This window comes from Chrysochloris asiatica, unplaced genomic scaffold (assembly GCF_000296735.1).
Source record: "Chrysochloris asiatica unplaced genomic scaffold, ChrAsi1.0 scaffold00381, whole genome shotgun sequence".
NCBI lineage: Eukaryota > Metazoa > Chordata > Mammalia > Afrosoricida > Chrysochloridae > Chrysochloris > Chrysochloris asiatica.
In genome coordinates, this window is record NW_006408899.1 from 1773500 (window position 1) to 1784338 (window position 10839).

Sequence of the window (10839 nt, forward strand, 5' to 3'; positions counted from 1 at the left end):
AATGTAATACGTCGTTTGATTTCTTAACCGCTACTTCTATAAGTGTTGATGATTGATCCAAAAAGAATGAAATTCTTGACAACTTCAATCTTTTCTCCATAGATAAGAATGTTATTTATTGGTCCAGTGGTGAGGATTTTTGTTTTCTTTACATTGCGATTCAGTAAAGAGGGAGACCTCAAATGAGGTGGACTGGCACAGCAGCAGCAAGAATGGGCTCAAGTGTAGCAGCAATTGTGAGGATGACACAGGACTGGAAAATATTTTGTAATCGTGTACATATGGTCTCTATGTGTCAGAACCAACTCTATGGCACCTAACAACAACCCTTATAGAGCTGTCTGTTGTTTGCATGAAAACTGAGCAATTTCAGATCTGAAATGTAGCCAAGAGACAAATTCTCAGGGTTCTACTTTTTATCTGATTAGGTTGGTCTTTTTAAATTTTTTAGCATACTGAAGGCTGTGCTCTTTGATCTTCACCAGTAAGTATTTTAAGTCCTCTTCACTTTTAGCAAGCAAGGTTGTATCATCTGTATATTGCAGATAGTTAATGAGTCTTCCTCCAATCCTGATGCCATGTTTTTCTTCACAGAACCCAGCTTCTTGGAGTATTTGCTCAGCATACAGGTTGAATAAGTATGGTGAAAGAATACAACCCTGTTGCACACCTTTCTTAATTTTAAAACATTCAGTGCTTCCATGTTCTATTTGAACAACTGCCTCTTGGTCTATGTACTGGTTCCTCATGAGCACAATTAAGTGTTTTGGAATACTCAATACAAGCTAAAGAATGTTGTCCATAGCTTGTCCTGATCCACACAATCGAAAGCCTTTGCATAGCCAATAAAGCACAAGTAAACATCTTTCTGATATTCTCTGCTTTCAGCCAAGATCCATCAGACATCAACAATGATATCTCCCCATTCCACATCCTTTTCTTACTCCAGTTTAAACCTCTGAAACTTCTCTGTCAATGTATACTTGCAGCCATTTCTGTATTACATTTAATAAAACTTTACTCGCAGGCGATATCAAAGATATTGTCCGATGATTTCCAAATTCCATTGGGTCACCTCCCTTTGGGACGGGCACAAATACAGATCTCCTCAAATCAGTCGGCCAGCTAGTTGTCTTCCAAATTTCTTGGCAGAGATGAGTGAGTGCCTCCAGTGTCATCTCACTTTCTGAAAGATTTCAATTGTTATTCCATCAGTTCCAGCCACTCGTCTGTCAGTTTGTCTTACTGTGGTGGCTTGTGAGTTGCTATGATTCTGGTAGCTATATACCAGCAGGGTCACCCAAGGTGGACAGGTTTCAGATGAGCTTCCAGATGAAGACAGACTAGGAAGAAGTAGAGACAAACTACTTCTGAATATTTAGTCACTGAAAGCCTTATGACTAGCAGAGAAACACTGTCAGATATAGTGCCAGAATTAAGCCCCTCAAAATGCAACTAGGGAAGACCTGCCTCCTTAAAGTAGAGTTGACCATAATGACATGAATGGAGTAAAGCCCATGGGAAAAAAAGCCCTCAGGACCTTCATTTGCTGATGGGACACAGCTGAAAACGAAGAGAAACAGCTGTCAACGTCCATTAATAATCGGAACATGGAATGTACAAAATATGAACCTAAGAAAATTGGAAATTGTCAATAATGAAATGGAATGCATAAACTATCGATATCTTAGGCATTAGTGAACTGAAATGGATTGGTATTGGTCATTTTGAATCTGATGACCATACAGTTTACTATGCCGGGAATGACAAATTGAAGAGGACTGGGGTTGCATTCATCATCAGAAAGAACATATCAAGATCAGTCCTGAGATACAAACACTGTCTGCAATAGGATAATATCCATACCCCTACAGGGAAGCCCAGTTAATACTCCTATTATTCAAATTTACACACCAACCACTAAAGCAAGTGAGGCTGAAATAGTAGAATTCTACCAACTTCTTCAATAATCTGAATTGTTGTTGTTTTTATGTGCCATGGAGTCGGTTCCAACTCAGAGCGACCCTGTACAGGGTTTCCGAGGCTGTAAATCTTTACAAGAGCAGAAAGCCTCATCTTTCTTCCATGGAACAGCCGGTAGTTTTAAGCTGCTAACCTTGCGGCTCACAGCCCAATTCATAACCACTACACTATGAGTGCTCCTTAATCTGAATAGGCGATCACAAAATGGTAGGCTAGGCAGAAACGCTACACAGACCCTTAACAACAAAGATAAGGAAAACCAAATAAAACAGTTGCAGATGAGAGTCCTGGGACCCTGAGTTCCAGAAGAAGGGTTAGAGAAGTGGATTGAATGTTTACTAGGAAAGGAAGCTATATAAACATAGCAAAAAAAAAAAAAAAAAAGGAGATAGACTGTTGGCCTGTTCCAGCCAACCAGATGCTACATCATCATCTGAAACTTTGGTGAGTGGATCTAGAAAAAGGGCAATATTTTTGTACTCTTCTTCCTCAGAAATATAACCCCTGGATTTTTTTTACATGGGTTCAAAATTGTAGTACATTTCACAGACTCCCTTAAAGCTAGATGCAATGATCTGACTAGTTTTACTCAGTGAAACTTGAGCAGAAGTTGTATAGACAACATCTGGGTACCAATAAACAAAGAAGGAACAAAGGCCTTCCTTCTTTGTTTATTTATCCTACTTGCTAGGTGAAAGGTATCATCTTGAACCTTGAGTAGAAAGGACATGCAAAGGATGAATTAACACCAAGATAGAAGGACCCTAGTCTTCAACGATCATGGAACTGCCCTATTATTAGATAGTTAGGACAAAGAAAAGGAGATAACCACAGATCAAACACAGAGAATGCAGAAAACAACCTGACCTGTCAGGAGAGTCTAGTAAATGGAAAAATAGAACAGGAGACTTTCACTAAAATTAGACATGCACAAAGAAGAATAGAATTGATTAGATGTGAACAAGAATCTAATCATAACAGAACTATAATAAATCAGCATTATAGTTAACTTGTGAATACATACATATATTACAGACTGATGTAATGGGAGGAAAAGTATATCATAACCAGGAATAAATGACAAATTTTATGCCCTAAAGTATGATAGGGAAGCATAGGCATCAGAAGAGAATTATCAGAAGACCCAGAGTCCATCCCAAAGAAAACAACATAGAAAATGAAACCAGGAACACATTCAATGCTCCACCTATCTCATGAGTTGGGAGTCCATTCTCCACTCTGTGAGAAGGCTTACATTTTGTCTGTGCTTACTAAATCTTCTGTTTGCTTTAGTTACTGCCTCTCTGGCTCCTTTTGTCTTCTTATTGTGCCTATGGCCCTACCAATTCTTTGGAGAGACAATAAGACCAAACTAGGATGCTTCATCCATGCTATAACAGTACCAGTCCTTCATTGCCTATGCTTACATGTGAAAAACATACATTTATCTCTTTTTTATTTCTCATTTTGACTAATTCTCACCTTTGCAGTATCTTCCATATGATTTGCTCAACAGATAAGAGCATTGCAGTAATTACTGTATTTAGTCCAGGTTAAGAACTCCACTGGCTAGAAAAACATTTTTCACTCAAAAGAATATATATCCTTGTATCTGGCAAGGTCATAAAAGTAAAAGTTGTTGTTGTTAAGTGCCATCGAGTCAGTTCTGACCCATAGCGAGACTGTATAAGGTTTCTAAGGAACAGCTGTGAACTTGAACCATCAACCTGGAAGTTCAAAGCAACTTTGCAGTCCAGCACATTAACCCACAGCACCACACCAGGACTCCAGCAGTAAATAGATAGCAAATTTAAGTAACATTATTGAAGAGAGTTCAAAAAGGGACTGCTTAAAATTATATGGTCAGATTTTATGGTAAGCAAAGAATGATAGTCTAGAAAGCTATCTAGTAACAGTGGAGAGCATTTACTATATTAAGGTCAGTATGGTCAAGTTGCTGAGGGGGTACTGAAACCTAAAGAGAAAGTTTATGATAACCATAATCTTTGTTCAGTAAAAGAATGCATAAAATAGCAAAAGTCTTGTAGCTACCCAAATTATGTTAATGGAGCACTTGTAACTTGAACATGGAACACTTGTAAATAACTTGAAATCACATGCAATAAGACCATAGTTCAGAAAGCATGACCTTGAATTTCTAAAAATTAGCCAACACAATAACTGGAGAAAGAGCCCTGGTGACTTTCTGTGGTTAGATGCTCATTTTCTAACAGCAAGATTAGCAATTTGCACCCCCTAGCTCCTCAACCAGTGTAAAGACTTGCTCCTGTAAAGATTTCAGCATAGGAAGATCTATGGAGCAGTTCTACTTCATCTATAGGGTTGCTAGGAGTCATAATTGACTCAACAGCACGTAAGAAGAGCTGTGAAGAATAAATATCATGTTAGCATTGTCCAGGAGTTCTGGTGGTGAAGTGATGTAAGCATTGGGCTGCTAAATTAAAGGTCAGGGGTTCTAACCCCACAGCCACTCTGGTGGGAGAAAGATGAAGCAGTCTGTTTCCCTAAAGATTTACAGTTTCAAAGACCTAAGGAGCAGTTCTACTCTGTCATATAGGGTGAGTATGAACTGGACTTCGCTTAACAGCTGTGAATTGATGGGAATAGTTTGCCTGCAGAGTTTACTATAGTCCCTAATGCTACGATGGCTATGAACTCACCATGAAAATCAAACTGAAGGTGCTGCTTCTAATAACCCTAAAAATATATATGTTGGTATGTTGTTGCTAAGTGCTGTCAAGTCAGTTCTGACCCATAATGACCCTTTATAGGGTTTCCAAGGAGCAGCTGGTAAGTTTCAACCACCGACCTTGTGGTTCAAACTGACCTCTAGATCAAGTGCTTATCCTACAACACTACACCAGGACTCCTATGAAACTTGGAAGTTGATTCCGGTAGGTCTTAAAGGCAGGAAAGTATAACACAGCCAGGCTCTGGAGTTAGACTGCCTGACCTGAAAACCTGGTTTTGCTACTCACTATATGGTGGTCTTGGACAAATTACATAACCTGTCTCTGTCTCAGTTTTCACATCTGTCAAACAAACACAGCAACAGTACCTGTGACTGGGTTAGTGGGAGGATGAAGTTAATACGTGTAGAGGGGTGAGAACAATGTATAATAAATTGTTTTAGTTGTTGTTATTAGGTGCCACCGAGTCAGTACCTACTCATAGCGACCCTGTGCACAACAGAACGAAACACTGCCTGGTCCTGGGCCAACCTCACAATTGTTGCCATGCTTGAGCTCATTGATGCTGCCAGTTGGCCAATCCATCTCACTGGGGGTTTTCCTCTTTTTCTCTGACCCTCCACCTTACCAAACATGATATCCTTCTCCAGCGATTGGTCCCTCCTAACAATATGTCTGAAGTATGAGAGATGAAGTTTGGTCATCCTGGCCTCCAAGGAGCACTATAAAAATCATAACTTTTAATTGAATCATAAGGGTCCAGAATTAGGATAAAAAATGGAATAATTGATTCAACTGAGAAAAGTCACAACAACTTCCTTTATCCAACACCCTAGAGAATAATTAATGGATAAAGCTGTCTTCTTTTTCTCCTTTTCTCATCGTTAGCCCTAAGGAAACATTTAAGAGAGCCTCTCCTGAAAGAACTCTATGCTCTCTTGAGGACCATGGGGGAGGCTGTAATATAGAATCAAGAGAAGGCAGCACATTGATAGCCCTAACAGATATTACCTTGAACTGAGTTTTTAGGAATGTGTTAGTGACAGTAGCTGGAATTGCCAAGAACAAATTGTCTTTAGAGCCACCATCAACACCTATTTTATTCTATTCAGCTTGAGATCAAAAACTAACTTAAAGGTTGGTAGTTTGAACATGCCCAGTGGTGCTTCAGAAGAAAGGTTGGCCATCCGTTTACATACTACTGATGTTGTTGTTATTAAATGCCATCAAGTTGGTTCCGACCCATAGAGACTCTGTCAGTATACGGTTTCTGAGGAGCTGCTGGTGGATGTGAATCTCCAATCTTGCAGTTCAAACTGACCTTGTGGTCCAACACATTACCCTGCAGTACCACAGCCAAGAAAACCCTATGGAGCAAGTCTACTCTGCACCACGTGATGTCATCATGAGTCAGAATCAACTTGATGGCAACAGGTTTTGTTGTTTGTTTTATCCCTTCCTTTTACTGCCTTGTTCTCTTAACCCATCCATAGAATTCAAGTAAGAACGTTCTACTACCCATTCCATATCATATAATCACTCTGCTTTCCAAATGCCTATTATTCCTCTATATTTTTTATATCCCACCCCCAAGCTAAAGGATCAAGGTCTTTTAGCTAAACGTAAGTCCTATTTTCTTGAATATTCAACATTAGGCAGTTTGTGGAATAGGATGGAGGGTTGAGGATTTACTAAGATCATGACATATGGAGTCAATAGCTATAAATTTCATATTACTAAATAATCAGATGTTTTGCTTTTGTTAATTCCAACTTAGATTGACCTACAAAACTGCAACTAACAACAACAAAGTAGAATAAACTTCTATTGTAAGAACTATTCATCAAGTGCCTGTTGTGTGGTAGCACTCCCTTATACACTGCTTCATATCTTAATCTGTTATTGTTCTTAAGTGATATCAAGCCAGTTCCAACTCATAGTGACCCTGTATAGGGGTTCCCTGGAGCAACAGGTGGGTTTGAACTGCCAGTCTTGTGGTTAGCAGTCCAGGGCTTACAACACAGCACCACACCAGGGCTCAATATCTTAACTAAGAGCTCACAAAAACCCAATAAGGTGGCCTTTATTGCCACTTAAGACACAATGAAAATGAGGCTCAAAGGAATTAACAAATTTTGTCCAAATTCATACTGTTGATAAGTGATAGATTTTAGCATCCCTTTTAATAACTAATTCCCCCATGGCTATCAATCAAAACCAATCAAAGCATCTTCCTCTAAAATGGAAAAACAAAAGCAAATTGCTATGATTCTCATGTAAAACAAAGGAATTTGGTGGCTTCATTTTAATTTTTAATGTGCAATTAAAATAATGTGCATTTATAATGAATCTCTAAGGTCATTTTTGCAAGCACTATGAACTGATAAAAATGATTCTTCATGTAGGTGGTGTCTCATCAATCAATTTATGTGTCTCTTTTGATCTCTTCCATAATTTCTTAACTAAAACAATTAATATTTCAGATATGATTTGTTCCCAGACATGGAAGTTACAATTTAAGTATACGCAAAGGCATGAAGAAGGACAAAATATCATTTGAACATTCCCCTTTAGAACCAAGTATGTATTTCTATCTTCAAGTATTACAAAAACCCAATGTTGTTTATTTTATTTAGGCTGGAAGGGTTCATTTTCTCTTATACCTAGAAGAGGTTGTTGATCCTTCACCAAGCCCATACTATTCCCTCCAGAGCATGTGGACCATTTGGAGATGTTCCGATTGCTACAGAAGTGAATATTGTTCCATTTAGGAACAATATTGTCTCCATTTTGTTGGGAGCTTCCATTCAAAACAAGTTTTTATATATTGAAGGGAAATATCTTACTTAAATAATTTATTTTAGCATTAAAGTTTTACAAAATATTTTTGGTAAATTATTCCACAGATGCAAAAGGCGTAAAACATGATTGTACACTATAAGAGCTATCAGCTTCCTGGTATGGTGTTGTGGGTTAATGTGCTGGACTCCAAAGTCAATTTGAACTGCAAAGACGGTGGTTCAAGCTCACCAGACGCCCCTAGGAAACCCTATACAGGGTCTCTAAGAGTCAGAACTGACTGAAGGGCACTTAACAGCAACAACAATAAGGGCACTAGAGAGAACACTTCAGTAACCACCGCGGAGGAGACCAGGAAACACCTGCATCCTGGAAACCCTCCTTGTCTTTTTGAATTGCAACAGCCTCAGTCCTCAATATATAGAATCATTTATTTGCTTTGCTTTATCATTTTACTATTTATGTATATGTCTCTGGATGCTATCATTTTATTTCACAGCTCCTAAAGTTTTGATTTGGGGGATCCTATTGAAGTATTAGCTAGGAGTCAGAACCAACATCACAGCACTTGAAGTACTGGAGTTCTGGTGTGGAGCTATAGGGTAAGTTCTGGATAAGCAACCACAAGGTTGACAGTTCAAACCCATCAGCCGCTCTAGAAACCATTACAGAGTTACTATGAGTCAGAACTGACTCCACAGCACACAACAATAACAATTTAAGTATTAGGGAGCACGGTGCTCTGTAGGATAAGCACTGGTCTGCTAACCACAGGTGGATGGATCAAGCATACCAGCCGTTTAGTGAGAAAAAAAAAAAAAAGATGAGACTTTCTGTACAGGAAATCCTGTATAGGGTCCCTGTGTGTCAGAACAGACTTCACGACACTTAACAACAACACCAACATTAAAGTATTCTTTTGAGTTCACTATATATGTTTTCTTTTTAGATTCTTTGACTTTGCTATATTTTTATTAAGGTACTTCTATATAAGTGTGGTGGGAGAAAGATGAGGCTTTCTACTCCCATAAAGATTTACAACCTCGGAAACCCTGTACAGGGTCGCTATGGGTTGGAACCGACTCGACGGCACTTAACAAATATAAGTGTGAGACCCTGGTTTGTTCATTTTCACATTTTTATGCAACATTATAGTATATGACTATGAAACCTGGTGTGGCACTGTAGGATAAGCACTGGACTGCTAACAACAAGGTTGGCAGTTTGAACCCACCTGCCCGTCACTAGTGAAAAGCCTACACAGGCTCTCTATGTGTTGGAATCATCTCAACTGTGCTTAGCAACAACAATAGAATATAACTAGATCACAGTTTATTTATCCACTAATTAGTGATGGATATTTGGATTGCTTCCAACCTGAGCCTAATGCACACAATGATGCTATGATCAAATTCATATATGTTAGGCATATACGTAAGGAGCTCTGGTAGCGTAGTGGTTACGAATCAGGCTGCTAATCTCACAGTCAGCAGTTCAAAACTACCAGCTGTTCCGCGGGAGAAAGATGACGTTTACTGCTCCGGCAAAGATTTACAACCCTGGAAACCCTGTAGAGGGTCGCTATGAGTCGGAACCGACTCCACAGCACATAACAGCAACAACAAGGCATATATGTACCAATTTCTTTAGGATACAGATCCAGAAGTTCCATTATTGGGTTGTAGGGAATTACTGTATGTACTGTTAAACACTTCACTGTTTAACAGTGGTTGTTTTAGATTGAGATCTCTTGTAAAAAAGCTGTGAAAGATTCTCCTGAAGCAAGTTTATTGGGAAATTCTCTCAGGATCAAGTGGACGATGTAGAATTGGGCAAAGGGAGAAATTAATCACGGTGCAATCAAACTAAAGCCTCAACCGATCCCTTGGTAACTATGGAGATAGGATGGACTCCTTTCCCTGCCTTAGGAGGGGCCTGACCTTCAGTGAGATGTCCCAGGGGGACTCCTGACAGGGATACTTAGCTGAGAGGCATCATTCACAAATAATCCATCCCGCTGAGAGAATGAGTGTCTTAGTTCTGAAGATGGAAACTGAACAGTACCCACACAGCATCCACTATAGTCGAGCCTTTGTTCCACTCAGATTTACTTGGTTGTATAACTTTTAGGAAGAGTTCCTCCAGATTCTGACTTCTCTCTTTTCCTGGAGAAACTTGCAAGAGGAAGATTAGTGGAATAAGCTATAACCCCAACACTGAAGCAGGTCTTTAGTCTGTGATGGGTATTCATTATTTGTACCTTTACTGTGCCTAGAGAATAAAAGGAGTCCTGGCTCAGGTCCAGCCCATAGATAATCTAATTGCTTATTTAATGACTTTTGTCTTTTTCTTTGGATCGTCTCTATTTTACTCATATGGGAACGTTGTTTATACTTACTGGATAGGGAACATTAGTGATTAAATGTGTTTAAAGAACTTTTTCCATTCTTGCTTTTTTGTCTTTTAGCATTCCCATTGTCATTTTAAATGCCTTTTGAAGAAAGATTCTTATTCTTAATAAAATTAAATGTGTGTACGTGTGTGGTTAGCACTTACTTACTCTATGATATGAAGGTATCCTCCCAAATTGATCTTTGAGAATTTTCCTTTTTTTTTTTCAAATTAAATATATAGTGTGCATGGGGTCAATTGTTATTTATATGAAATTGTGGTTCATTTGTTTTCTTTTTTCCTTATTAATGCTCAGTTATGTCCTATAATCTGCTTTTTCTGTCATGCATATTTTTATTATCTATATAGTGGGTAGTGTGTTGGGCTGATAATCGAAAGGTTCAAACTTTCAATCCACCAGAGTCACTATGATTCGAAATCATCTCTATGGCACTTTACAATACAACAGCACCAGTTTTACATTATCATTTAAAATGACTGAAAAGTGTTTCAACAACACTTTTTTGTGGTACACTTTCATAGCTATAATGTTTCTGTATGTCTGTAGTGATTTGTAAGCATTGTTCTACCTTCTTTTGATGCTTAATGTTACTATAGAGAAATTCAATGCCAGTCTGGGTTTTTCTTATTACAGGAAACTTACTTTTGTCTGGATGTTTATAGATTTCTTTATCTTTGAATTCCGGAAAATTCCAGGAGATGACTTGGTATTGATTATTATATATTGAAGTTTTCCTGAGCCAAGATGTATGCATTCATTCTGTAAGTCTAAGTCATTTAGTACTTTAAGAAAATATTATTGAATTGGTTTTAAGTATTTTCCATATTTTATCGTTTTGATTTGTTTCCTTTGGGACAACAATTATGTCTACAATGTATCTTTTTTTGTTTTCAGTATCTAGTCTTTCCTCCCTCATTTTAAAATTCTTTCTTA

General features: G+C 38.3%; 1 pseudogene; it reads left to right on the forward strand.

Moving 5' to 3' along the window:
* LOC102839069 overlaps window positions 1–9694 on the forward strand; it is a 13948-nt pseudogene extending 4254 nt beyond the window's left edge.
* The last annotated feature ends 1145 nt before the right edge of the window (window positions 9695–10839 follow it).